The 12369-nt window shown below is 38.9% G+C and overlaps 1 protein-coding gene and 1 pseudogene across 7 annotated transcripts in view; one reads left to right on the top strand and one right to left on the bottom strand.

The window, feature by feature from the left end:
• The window catches only part of Tfdp2 (transcription factor Dp-2), a 133936-nt gene that overhangs the window by 54802 nt on the left and 66765 nt on the right, over positions 1-12369 (bottom strand). The window contains exon 1 of one of the 7 annotated variants that reach the window (XM_032909995.1): positions 2783-2887. The exons of the other annotated variants lie outside the window; for them this stretch is intronic. The gene's annotated coding sequence lies outside the window, so the exon portion shown is untranslated. Of the gene's footprint in view, positions 1-2782; positions 2888-12369 lie in introns of those variants that run through there. 7 annotated transcript variants of the gene reach the window in all.
• LOC116907157 lies at positions 3225-3966 on the top strand (annotated as a pseudogene).

Genomic DNA, 12369 nt, shown 5'->3' with positions numbered 1-12369 from the left:
CACTAACAATGAAAAATGAGGCCATGAATTTGAAGGAGAGCATGAAGGGGTATATGGGAGGATTTAGACGGAGAAAAGGGAAGATAATGTAATGTAAGATAAATGTAATTATAATCTCAAAAATAAGATGAGGGGGAAGGATTTAATCCTAGCACTTGGGAGGCAGAAGCAGGTGGATCTCTGAGTTGGAGGCCAGCCTGGTCTATAGAGAAAATCCCAGGACAGCCAAGGTTACAAAGAGGGAAAGAAGGGGAGGTTGGGGGGAGGGAGGGGAGGGAGAGGGAGGAGGGAGGAGAGAGAGAGAGAGAGAGAGAGAGAGAGAGAGAGAGAGAGAGAGAGAGAGACTGACTTTATGACACATTATACTTTGAACATTAAGTATGTATTAAAGAAAAAGAACTGAAGGGCCAAGTCACTTATAAAAGCAGGCTCATCAGAATAACAGCTGATTATCAGAGAGAAACATCTGGAACCAGGGAAAGACATGCTTCAAGCTCTGAAAGACCACAACTGACAGCAAAACTGGCCGGCAAAACAACCTATTACAATGAAAAAGAAATAAAAACATTGCATGATGAAAAACCAACTAAAGAAATTTATAACCACAACTTCAGACTGAGGAGAAGAATAAATATAACCAAGAGGCAGGAATTAATAAACAATACCAGGGGGGTTGGGGATTTAGCTCAGTGGTAGAGCGCTAGCCTAGTAAACGCAAGGCCCTGGGTTCAATCCCCAGCTCCGAAAAAAAAAAAAAAAAAAAAAAAAAAGAATGATAAACAATACCAGGGTCATTCAAAATAAGTCTAAGAAAACTCAACAAAATGGCAGAAAATAATAAACATTTTAATAACTGAGTATCAATGGTCTCAATTCCACAATAAAAAGACAGACTTGCAAAACAAATTAGGTTAGAAAACAAAATCCGTCTTTTTATTAGGTCTAAAAATACTACCCTAATATCCCTAATAACACATCTTACCACAAATGATAGCTATTACTTAGGGTAAAAAAAAAAACCAAAAAAATGAAAAAAGGTATTTTAAGGAAAAAGATATTCGAAACAAATGGAATTAAGAAACAACTAGTATCTGACAAAATAATTATCAAACCAAAATTAGTCAGAAGAGACAAACCTCACTTTATATTCAAGGTAACAACTCCCCAAGAGGATGTTACACCAGAGCTAAAGAGCTGGCTTGGCAGCTAACAGAGCTGGCTGCTCTTCCAGAGAACACAGGTTTGGATCCTAGTATGTTGAAGTAATGTTTTCATATACTGTGTGAAGATGTTTATGGCCTATAGCAGAAGGTAGAACAGAAGGTAGGACATCTGGCAGAGAGAGAGGAACTCTGGGAAAGAGTCAGGCACAGGAGAATTTGCCACCCAGACTTAGAGGAAGTCAGATGTATGAAACTGAGGAGAGGTTACCACTCATAGTCTATGGCAGACATAGACTAGCATTAACAGGTGAATATAAGTTAAGAGCTAGTTGGGGAGCAAGCCTACCTCAAGGCCTAGCATTCATTAAAAATACAAAGGTCTCGGTGTCATTATTCAGGAAAAAGGGAGGTATCAGAATAGCCCCTACTTTTACACTAGTATTGACTTGAGAGCTTATAACCATCTGCATGTAATTCCAGTTCCAAAGGATCTCACACCCTCTTATTTCACACGCTCTTCTGGCTTCTGTGGGTACCAGACAGATATGTGGTGCACAGACATATATGCAGGAAAGGTATTCATACGCATAAAATCTTTTAAAAATTAAAGTAAAATATCACAGGGTCAGAGAAACAGTTCAGTGAATAAAGGTACTTTCAGCCAAGCCTGAAGACCTGAGTTCAATACCCAGGGCTCACAGGGTGAAAGAAACAATTCCTGAAAACTGTAATCTGATCTCCACACATGCACCATGGTACATGCACATCTGCACATCTACACACACACACACACACACACACACACACACACACACACACACACACACACACACACACACACTTTTTAAAAAGATATTAAAGTTCTAAACATATATGCACAAAACAGGTATAATCAATTTCATAAAACAAATACTCTGATAGAAAGTCACAGATTAATCCCAACATAGTAACAGTAGGCAATTTCAATACTTCACTCTCAACAATACACAGGTCATCTGTAACAGAAACTCTATAGAGTTAAATGACATGATGAAACAAACAGACATAACAGACATCTACAGAACAGTCACCCAAACACTACAGAAACACATTTTTCCTGGCATCACATAAAATTTTATCCACAATTAATCACATATTAGGAGATCAAATGTACCTGAAACAACATCCTGTATTCTATCTGATTACAATGGAATAAATCTAGATAAAAAGTAAAAGAAACTACAGAGAGTACACAAACCTATAAATATTAACACAATACTGAATGATGACCGGACACTGAATAACCAAGAAGCAGCTCACAGCAGCACACAATCAAAGCCCATCAAAATCCTATCGCAGATGAGGGAAGGAGCCACTGGCAGCTGAGGCCAACTGAGGAGAGGTAGTCATTTCGCCCTGCAGGTATGGCCACCCTCGCTCTAGTGGATGATCCTGTACTTGTATAATACCGGCAGTACTCACTGGACAAAGAGGTATATTAAGATAAAAGAACATGATGTTGCTGAGAGGGAGATGTGTTGAGGAGACCCCCAAGTGAGGTTGGGAGGGCAAATGGAGGAGGACATGATCATAGTACATTTATACATGGGTGAAAAATGAAGTTTTAAATGTTAATTTACCGTTTTCTTTTCAAATGTGGCTACTAGGGCTATCCAGATGACCCAGAGAGTAGAGTGCTTGCTGCACAAACCTGACCGCCTCAGTCTGACCCTAACTTCTATGGGCAGAAAGGGAGCCAGCTCCTGCAAGTTGTCTTTGTCCTCTATACCTGTGAGTAAGCACATACAATAATAAAAAATGAAGGAATAAACAAACAAATAAATATAACTTTATAGCTAAAATAAAAATAAAAAAGAACTTGAGATATGGCTCAGATGTTAAGAGTGCATATTGTTTTTGGAAATGATAAGTTCATGTCCCAAAACTCATGTTAGATAACTCAAAACTATAACTACAGCTCTAGAGGAGCTGATGCCAGGCTCCCATAGGCAACTGCTCTCATATGCACACACAATTTAAAATGGCTTAGGTAAGTCCTGACAGTATGAGGTGGGGTCACAGGGACACAGAGACCACTGCCTGGACCTTTGTGGCAATGCTGTCTTGGGTGGTACTTTCTGCTGTCACGCAGCAGGCCTGTGTTTGAAGAAAATGGCCGTCCTGGAACCAGGGCTATCATAGGCAATGAGGGTCTTTCACACAGGACAGCCATGTCTTGGCCCTGTACCACCTCTTCCTGAATATGGAGGAAAAGTACATCTTGGGCTAATTCCTGAGGAATTTTTCCAGTTCTTTTAACTTGAAACGAGTGTAACAGGACCCTACATGCTTGGAACTGAGTTTAGCTTGTATTTTCTATCCAAAGAAAATATGATTACCCCAGAGACCATCCTCTACCGTATCGGTAGTGGGTTGACTGTCTATGTGACTAAGAAATATGGCGAGTCTATTAGAGGATTTACTGATAATGAGCAAAAAGAGTAAAGTAGTTGACCATCAAACAAATCCAGGATGCAATCAACATGGGGAAGGTGCAGCTGGCACTGGTTCGGAAGCTACACAGAGCATATAAGGAGGTAAAAGAATCTCCCGGACCACCATATTTCTGTACAGGACATGATGTGTCCCAAGGAGCAGGAGCATGTGACAGACTGAGTGGAGAAACGTGGGGCAGAGCATTTCTGCACAGCAGGAAGAGGAGGCCACTGTCAAGTGCACTGCAGATCTAAAGCTACTTGCAGAGGCTCAAGCTCAGCCAGTTATACGGATGTATCTACCTCGACTGAGACAGCCAGAGAGTTAACTTGAGTGAGAAAGAACTTGTCTGCGTGAAGAAGGCTTCCTGTACTGCTGTCTACTGAAATCACAGTGTTCCTTTACTGAGAAATGAACGTGGTCCACTTAGTCGCTTAACAATATTGGCCAGTAAGGCCAGAGCTGTTTGGTGATCACGCTTGAATAAGCAATTTGCAGCAACTTGCTGCCTGACTAAAATCACCAAGCTATAGTTTAAACTTGTAATTAGTTATACCATCTTGCAATAAAATGACATTTGAAACAAAACCGTGGCTAAGTCCTTAGAAGGATATATAAAGCCCTCTACCATCTGTAGCTCTCCATCCCATTCTTGTCACCTGTAAATGTCCCCTTTTACTCTGAAATCTGTGCCCCCAAATATCTTCCATGCCCATTCTCACCACCTCAAGTGTCTCTTCAGAGGCCAAGGCGCAGCACTTGCTTCATTGTTTACATGGCAATGTGACATACAACATGTTTATATGTACAAATCATTCTCCAGAGAAACGGATGTCTCCTGGCCTTTTGTAAATACATGTGCCACACGGACATGCATGCACACACATTATTTTAAGTAGAAATGACCTATTTTTTACAACAACAACAAGAAAGAAAGAAGAATACAAAAGAGGCTGGGCATAGAAGCTAACTAAGGCTTGTAATTTCAACAGCAGAGTTGAAATCATTTCAACTCCAGTATTTACTACATAAAGAATCTCAGGTCAAAATGGGCTACAAAGTGAGATTTTTGTCTTTAAATAAATAAATAGCTTTAAGATGAACCCGCAAGATGACTTAGTTAGTAAAAGCACATATAGCCAGGTCTGACAATGGTAGGAAGAGAGAATAAATTCTTACAAGCTGTCCTTACTTCTACATGTACACCATGGAGAGTGTGTGTGTGTGTGTGTGTGTGTGTGTGTGTGTGTGTGTGTGTGTGAAAGTACGCTGTAATCTCAGCAATCAGGCGTTCAAGGCCATTCTCAGCTACATGGGAAACTCAAACCAACCAACAAAAAATAAATAAAAGCTATGTAACTGTCTTTCCTACAACTTATTCCTGTCTTTCTACTAGTTGTTAGTCACTTATTGTAGGATCTCTTCAAATAACGAAGGATAAGATTATTTTGTTATGCTTGCAGCAAATATATTTTTCAATTTGATAGTTTTAGCTGTGTGTTGTTTTTCTCTGAGACAGGCTCTCATTTTGTAGTTTAGTTAGTCCTGGAACTAGATAGCCCAGGCTGGCCTCCCAGCAACTCTCCTGCCTCACTCAGCCCTGTGACAGGATTACAAGGTGTGAGCCAGCACTCCTTTTTGAGACCTGCCTTGCCTTGGCATCCAGTCATTCTACTGTCTCGGCTTCCCATGAACTGCAATTATAGGATGAGCCACAAAACCAGGCAGGAAATTCTCCACATACTGCTTTGGAAGTAGTCAACTTTATAAAACTTTTCTCTTAAAATTTTTAATATTAAAATGAAGGAGGTTGAAGTAATACTGATTTACTTTTGTTCCCCAATCTGAAGTACACATTATACATAGGTAAACGGATGGATGGAAACACAGATGGGGACGGGGTGGGTGTTGCAGGCACACACATACACAGTCATAGTCTACCTATCTAAACAAGTTGTATTTCCAATTGTACACTATTCTTATAAACCATTAGTATATGTACAAAGGTTTATTAAGAAGTACAAGGTACATGTATAGTCCTCTCTTTTAATACGGTAAGACATTCACCTCTAAAACACTTGTCACGCCCACCAGTCTGCTCTAGTTCTTTTTTAACTCCATTCTTTATACTTAGCTAAAACATGATTTTGTTCTTTTTTATTATCTTATTCAGTCTCAGAAACACTAATTCTTAATGTTCTCACGTCTTTTCCATTCAGCCTAATTAATACTTATTTTGGTACATCGTTTTTTGACAAATAATTTGATAAGCTTACTATAAATCCTCAAGCAACCTGGTTCACTATGTGTCTGGTTACACTATGCACTGCAAAGGGAGAGGTGACATGAGTTCTCATTATAAATGCATTTCAGGGATCCACTACACACCTACTGAGTCAAAAACTAAGCAGAAATTCATATTTTTAAAAGTTTTTCAATTGATTGGGAAGAATTGATGTTTCAAATTAAAAAAATAATAGTTATTTCTACCACATTGAATTTACCTTTATAAAAGAGAAAGTACTTAGTAATTTGTTTCTACAATCTCTTTGTTCATGTTCTAGTGTCTCAATGTTCATCCCATCTTTAACCATTCTGTCACTGTCACTGACGCATGGCCAGATGGCAAGTAAGCTTTGTTCATAGGTCCTGTGAAAAGCAGAAAGCTGCACATTTATCTCAGACAAACAGCCTCTGAGTGGCTGTAGGAGATGGAGGTGGCTGGGTGTGACCACAGGATCAGAACTTATAGCTGTAAAAACACTCAAAATTTAATTGGACATTAATCTCATGAAGTTTATGAATTCCTCTCAGATGGCATCCAGATTGTATTAACAAATAAATCATTTTTAATTTACACTCAAGAAACTTTTCTACTATTTATAAAGTTTAGAATAATTAGAGATAGATCATAAATTAAAAAGTTGGGATCTAAAGATTTTATAATTTAGGACATAAGTTCAAACAGAACAAAAATCATCCATGAATTAGGAGTCACAGGCAGTTCTTTTCCTTAGAAAAATAAAAAAGGGATCCCTATGTTCCATAGCGACCTAAGTAGGTCACTCGGACCTCTGTAGGGTATTCGTGCTCTCACTTGACAAGATGATCCACAGTACAGGAAGATCACTGGAGCTTCCTACGTTAACAGTTCTTTACATACATACATACATACATACATACATACATACATACACACACACACACACACACACACACACACACACACACACACACACACTTTACCTAGGTACATACATTTGCAGGTGTGATCTAAGCATGGAGATCAGAAGACACCTTGCAGTTGTTTCTCTCCTTCCACATGGGTTTTAGAGAGCAAAGCTCATCAGGCTTGGTGGCAACCACCTTTACCCACAGAGCCTTTCTGTCAGCCCTGTATTTTTAGAAGACTACAAAAAGCAAGAGATCTTATGGATAAATAGCAACATTGACAAAATTTCCTGTGTACTAAAAAGTAATTCATATGTAGGCCTTGTGGGAAAGGCCTGAGACCCAAGCTAGTAGAGAGGCTGAGTCCAAAGGATTGAAATTTCAGTGAGCACTTACTGAGATCCTTCCTCAAAAAGGAAGAGGGCCAGCAAGATCGATCGATGGTGAAATGCCTGCTACCAAGCCTGCCAACCTGATTTTGATCCTTGGGAAACACATGTTTTTTTCTGATCTCCACACATGTGCAGCAGTATGCTTGTGTACATACAGAAACATACAAGACAAATAAATATTTGAAAATACTTTTTGTTTTATCTGAGACAGAGCCTTTCTATTATGTAGTTCTGGAATTTAGTATGAAGACCAGGCTAGCCTTGAACTCAACAGAGATCCACCTGCTTCTGCCTACCAAATGCTGGGATTAAAGGTATGCACCACAATATCTAGCTTAAAAAAACAAACAAAACTTTTTTTTAAGTGAAAAAGAATGTATTTCAATGGTCAGAGTGCTTGACTAGATATACAAGGCTGTAGATTCAATTTAACATATTAAGGGGGAGAGAACCCACCATCTGTATTAAATGATATTCTGGGGCTGGGTGTCACATTCCCATAATCCATCTGTAACCTTAGGCTAAGGCAGGATCATGAGTTTGAGATCAGACTTGAGATATCCAGGCCAAACTCAGTTGCATACTTTCATTTAAAGTTCTGTCTCTGGGGCTGGAGAGAAGGCTCAGTGGTTAAGAGCACTGGCTGCTCTTCCAGAGTCCTGAGTTCAATTCCTAGCACCACAAGGGACTCACAAGCACCTAAAATTGGATCTAATGCCCTCTTCTGGTGTGCAGACAAAGTACAGATATACCTAAAATCTGCCTAAAAAGTTCTATCATCCTCATTCTTCCCTAAAGATTTACACACACAATGGTTGACAATAGAACAAGAATTTTTCCCAGTGATACAGGCACTCTGTAAAGTGCACATGTTCCTGTAAACAAACTTCACTCACGTTTCCGTGGACAACTCCAATGAAGCCCACTGGGTCACACAGACGAAACAGGCGGGTGGGTAGAAGGCAGGCAAATTGGGAAGAGCAAGGGATTAGAAGCAACAATGGAGATAACAAAGGCAAGTTAGGGGGAGTAAATATGATCAAGATACATTATGTACATGTGTAAAAACATTATAATAAAATCTATTATGTATAATTAATACACACTAAGAAAACGCTAAGAAATAAGTTCTCCTCTTCCTATCACACAGAAAGAAAAGTACTCCAAGTCAATGGGTTTGTAGCATCAAAAATCTGCCAGGTTTTCACCACAAATGAATAATTTACCAAAACCAAAGTTCTGTGTTGTTAGATCCCATGTTTAGAGCTATCGCCTAAAAATTCACTTGAAAATCTGTTGTCTGAAATGTGGTAGAAAACTATGTTACTATACAATAAGCTCCTGGGTTTTCACCAGCATGGCAACAATCTGTAATCCTAGCTCTTAGGAAACCAAGGTAGGAGGATTATAAGAACTTTAAGGCCAGCATGGGCTATGCAACATAATTATGCATACACAGACACACAGATAGGCACACATAGAGTGTCCATGGATACATTGTAAAAGGTTTCTTTACATAAGAAATATAAACAGAATGCAAATTTTCCCTCTTACCTCTACCCCACCAATGACAAATTCATAGGTAGTCAACAATTATTCCAAGTTGTATAAGCCTATACAAGACAGTGAGAATAACCACATCAATTACTCTCTGGGTATATGACTTGAGAAATAATAAGTAAACCTGACTTTTCTAAGACCTTAGTTTTAAAGACAAACCCACAAGTGCATCTTACTCCTGAAGTCATCTATCACCACATGCTCTGAACGGTATACTAATAACTGTGGTAGAGCTTACTGGAAATTAAGGTATGATAGCATACGCCTGTATCCCAATCCCAGCACTCTGGAGGCTGAAATGGGAGACGGTGGCAAGTCAGAGGCCAGCCTCAACTTGGGGGTGGGGGGTGGGGCTATTAATTAAGACCTTGCCTCAAAATAAGTCAAGCCTTCTATTTACAAACTTAATGTGGTAGAGCTCAGTTATTACCCCAGCATCTGGGAGATGGAGATATGAGGACCAGAAGCTCAAGACCATCTTCAACCATATTGTAAGTCTGAGGGCAATCTAGACTACTAGATATATAAATAGAGATGGAGAGAGAATATGAATGAATATGAATTAAGGAATATATGTGTGTATAAAGACACTATTCCTGGGCTACATAGTGAATCAAAGTCAGCCTGGGTTATGGAAGAAGACCTTGTCTCAATAAACAAACTGCTGTACAGGGCTTGTTTACTAAACCTCAAATCCAGAGTTCCACATCCAGACCACATAAACCAGAGTAGTGGCCTGTAATCTCAATCCTATGAAGGAAGCAGTTAGTATTAGATGTTAAGGTTGTACTTAACTATATAGTTTGTGGCCAGCCTCAACTACAAAAGAGCCTGTCTTATAAGTGAAGATATAACTCTATCATAGAGTAATGGAAACTGGTTTTTATATAGGGTATATAAATTCCATTGGAATTTATATTTTTTGATCAAGACTGCTGTTGTTATTCCTTCAGAGAGTATGTAGATAAATTTTAGAATTTTATCTAATCTTAATTAGTGCAATCAGCTGATAAACTTCAAAGTCTTTAAAGTCTGTCATCCTTATTTGAAGAATGCCTTCAAGGAAACCTACAGATCCTAGCTTACAACAAGAAAAAATTTTAATATTTTCCTTTAATGTTGAAGTTATTTACAGTCTTCTTAGGCCAATTAAATATTTAGAAGCTACATAATATTTGATCAATGCACAAAATTCAAAATGTAGCTAAAGAGTTTTTGGCAACTAAATACTACCACTAACTTTACAGAGTAAGATATGGAAAATAATAAATGCTTAACGTAAAAAGCCCTGGCGCTGGCACTGGAGAGGGGGTTCAGCAGTTAGGAGCACAATCTGCTCTTCCAGAATTCAGGGGATCTGATGCCCTCTTCTGGCCTACATGAGCACCAGGAATATAAGTGGTGAAACAGAAATGTATTCAGGCAAAACACCTATACATATAAAATTTTTAAAAAGATCTGATGCATTAGCACCAGTTTTTAAAAGTCAGCCTTGCCTGGTGTGGTGGTGCACACTTTAATCCCAGCACTCAGGAAGTAGAGGCAGGTGGATCTCTAGGAGTTCAAGGCTAGCCTGGTCTATACAATAAATTTCAGAACAGCCAGGAATATATAGAGACCCTATCTCAAAAAAAAAAAATCAAAAGCTAAAATCAAACCCAAACCAAAAAAGGCTAACTTTCAGAGAAGTATAAAGAGGCCCGAGACACGCATAGCTCTGTGGGTAAGGCGTCTTTTCCTCAAGGCTGATGACTTGAGTTCAATCTCAGGACCCAGGAGCCATGTAAAGTTGGGGGAAGAGAGCTGACCCCACATGTGTGCTACAGCATTCATGGCCCATCCCAGTAATAACAGTAAAAATTTTAAGAAAAGTATAATGGCTGAAAGGATACAGTTCAATGGTAGCACGTGTGTCTAGGTTCAGTCACTCACCGTACCAAGATAAAAGACCCCCATAAAGTTAGATGGGAGTGGTGGCCTATTTCTATCATCTTAGCGCTCCAGGGACAGAAGCAGGAGGATCAACCGTTCTAGGTCAGGTCCATCATGGTGGCTTACACCTTTAAAACCAGCACGTCTTTAAAGCCAGCATGAGGGAAGTCGATCTGAGTTCCACACAGTCAGACCTACATAGTGAGACCCTACACTTGCCTTCCCCTCAATAGTTCAGCCTGAGCCACACACACACAGCTTCCCCACCCAGAAAGAGTAGCTGTAATGCATGTACGTGCAAATTATATAGGATCACAGAATTCCCTCTGTGTTACTGATGAAAAGAAAGGTTTTTACTTTATTCATAATGAATTTGATGAATAAAAACTTTTTAAAAATATATGACTGCTTTCATTACGTACATATTATCTTCCTTCCTGTTCTTTCCAGTGAATAAACATCACCCTTTTCTCCATGAGTAACCTAAGCTGACGATTTTTTTCACGGACAAACTGCAACTTATCACTTCAATCATCAAAACATTTCTTCCATATTTCTCATCCAGAAAATCCTTGGAATAAGTCTCATGTTTCTTGTAGACATGGCCTATCAACACGGACAACTGTTTCCTACTCCATTTGAAGCCTTTGTGACTACTGTACAATTACAAACTTCTGCAACTAAGCATTTTCTATATATTTTATTTGACTTTGGGCTTTAAGAGTTATATCCAGTATGTTTTATTTCCTATAACTTAAATGCACTAAAACTTTCTCCTATTTTCATTACACAACTTTTAAAGTTTCTTTTTAAAAGCTGCTTTAACGAAACTTATACTCATTCTTGTTATGTTGATTCTCAAATCTGACTATAAAGGATGAATTTTAAATAAATGATAAACAGCTGTTTTATTTATTCACCATTTAGGTCGGATTTATGACCCCTCTCTCCTCATTTCAGCTACTGTTGAATTTTGAATGAAACAACTTCAATTGTAACAGAAGAAACATCTGTTGCTTCTTTTTCTTCATCAGGGCTTTCCTAACTGAAAGAAAGGCTCTCTGCCCCTCTCCAACTCCCCCTCCCTATCCACACTGAGTTCCTTAAACTTCTTTAAATTCATTTGAAGTAAATTACTTAAAATATTGTCATAGCCATTAAAGTATTATAGCTAACAAAAACATTTATTCCCTTATTAAAGCAAAAAAAATGTTTTTAAAAACCCAAGATATGTGCTCCACAGAATATAAGCTGTAACCATAACACAGACTTCAAGGGTGCACTCGAAATGATCGACTCAATCAAGCTGTTACACATTCGTGGCTCACTAAGAATTGTTAGGAATAGGATTTTCTTCACAGTATCCAGACTCTGTAGAGCTCCTTGCGTGCTGTATTTTCTTTGCCAATCCAAAGCTAACATAACGGCAGTCACCACCCCGAGAGGCAGACACCAAATGGTGCCACCCCCTCTCACACGGCGCCTCATAATAAACCATCAAGCAGTGGAATGCCCCGGCTCCTTTATGAGCAAACAATGCCGGAGCTTCATTAGAATACAGCTGACATTTTCAAAGCACAAATACTTTGAAGAAAATTGTACTAGGGAAAAAGAGGAATGAAATAACTACAAAGGCTGAATTTTTTTCATGTGTCAGGTTGATTTCTAAAGATTCT

Source organism: Rattus rattus, chromosome 8 (genome assembly GCF_011064425.1).
Source record: "Rattus rattus isolate New Zealand chromosome 8, Rrattus_CSIRO_v1, whole genome shotgun sequence".
In the NCBI taxonomy this organism is placed as follows: domain Eukaryota; kingdom Metazoa; phylum Chordata; class Mammalia; order Rodentia; family Muridae; genus Rattus; species Rattus rattus.
Note: the sequence above shows the minus strand (reverse complement) of the source record. Positions and strands in the feature narration are given on the sequence as shown.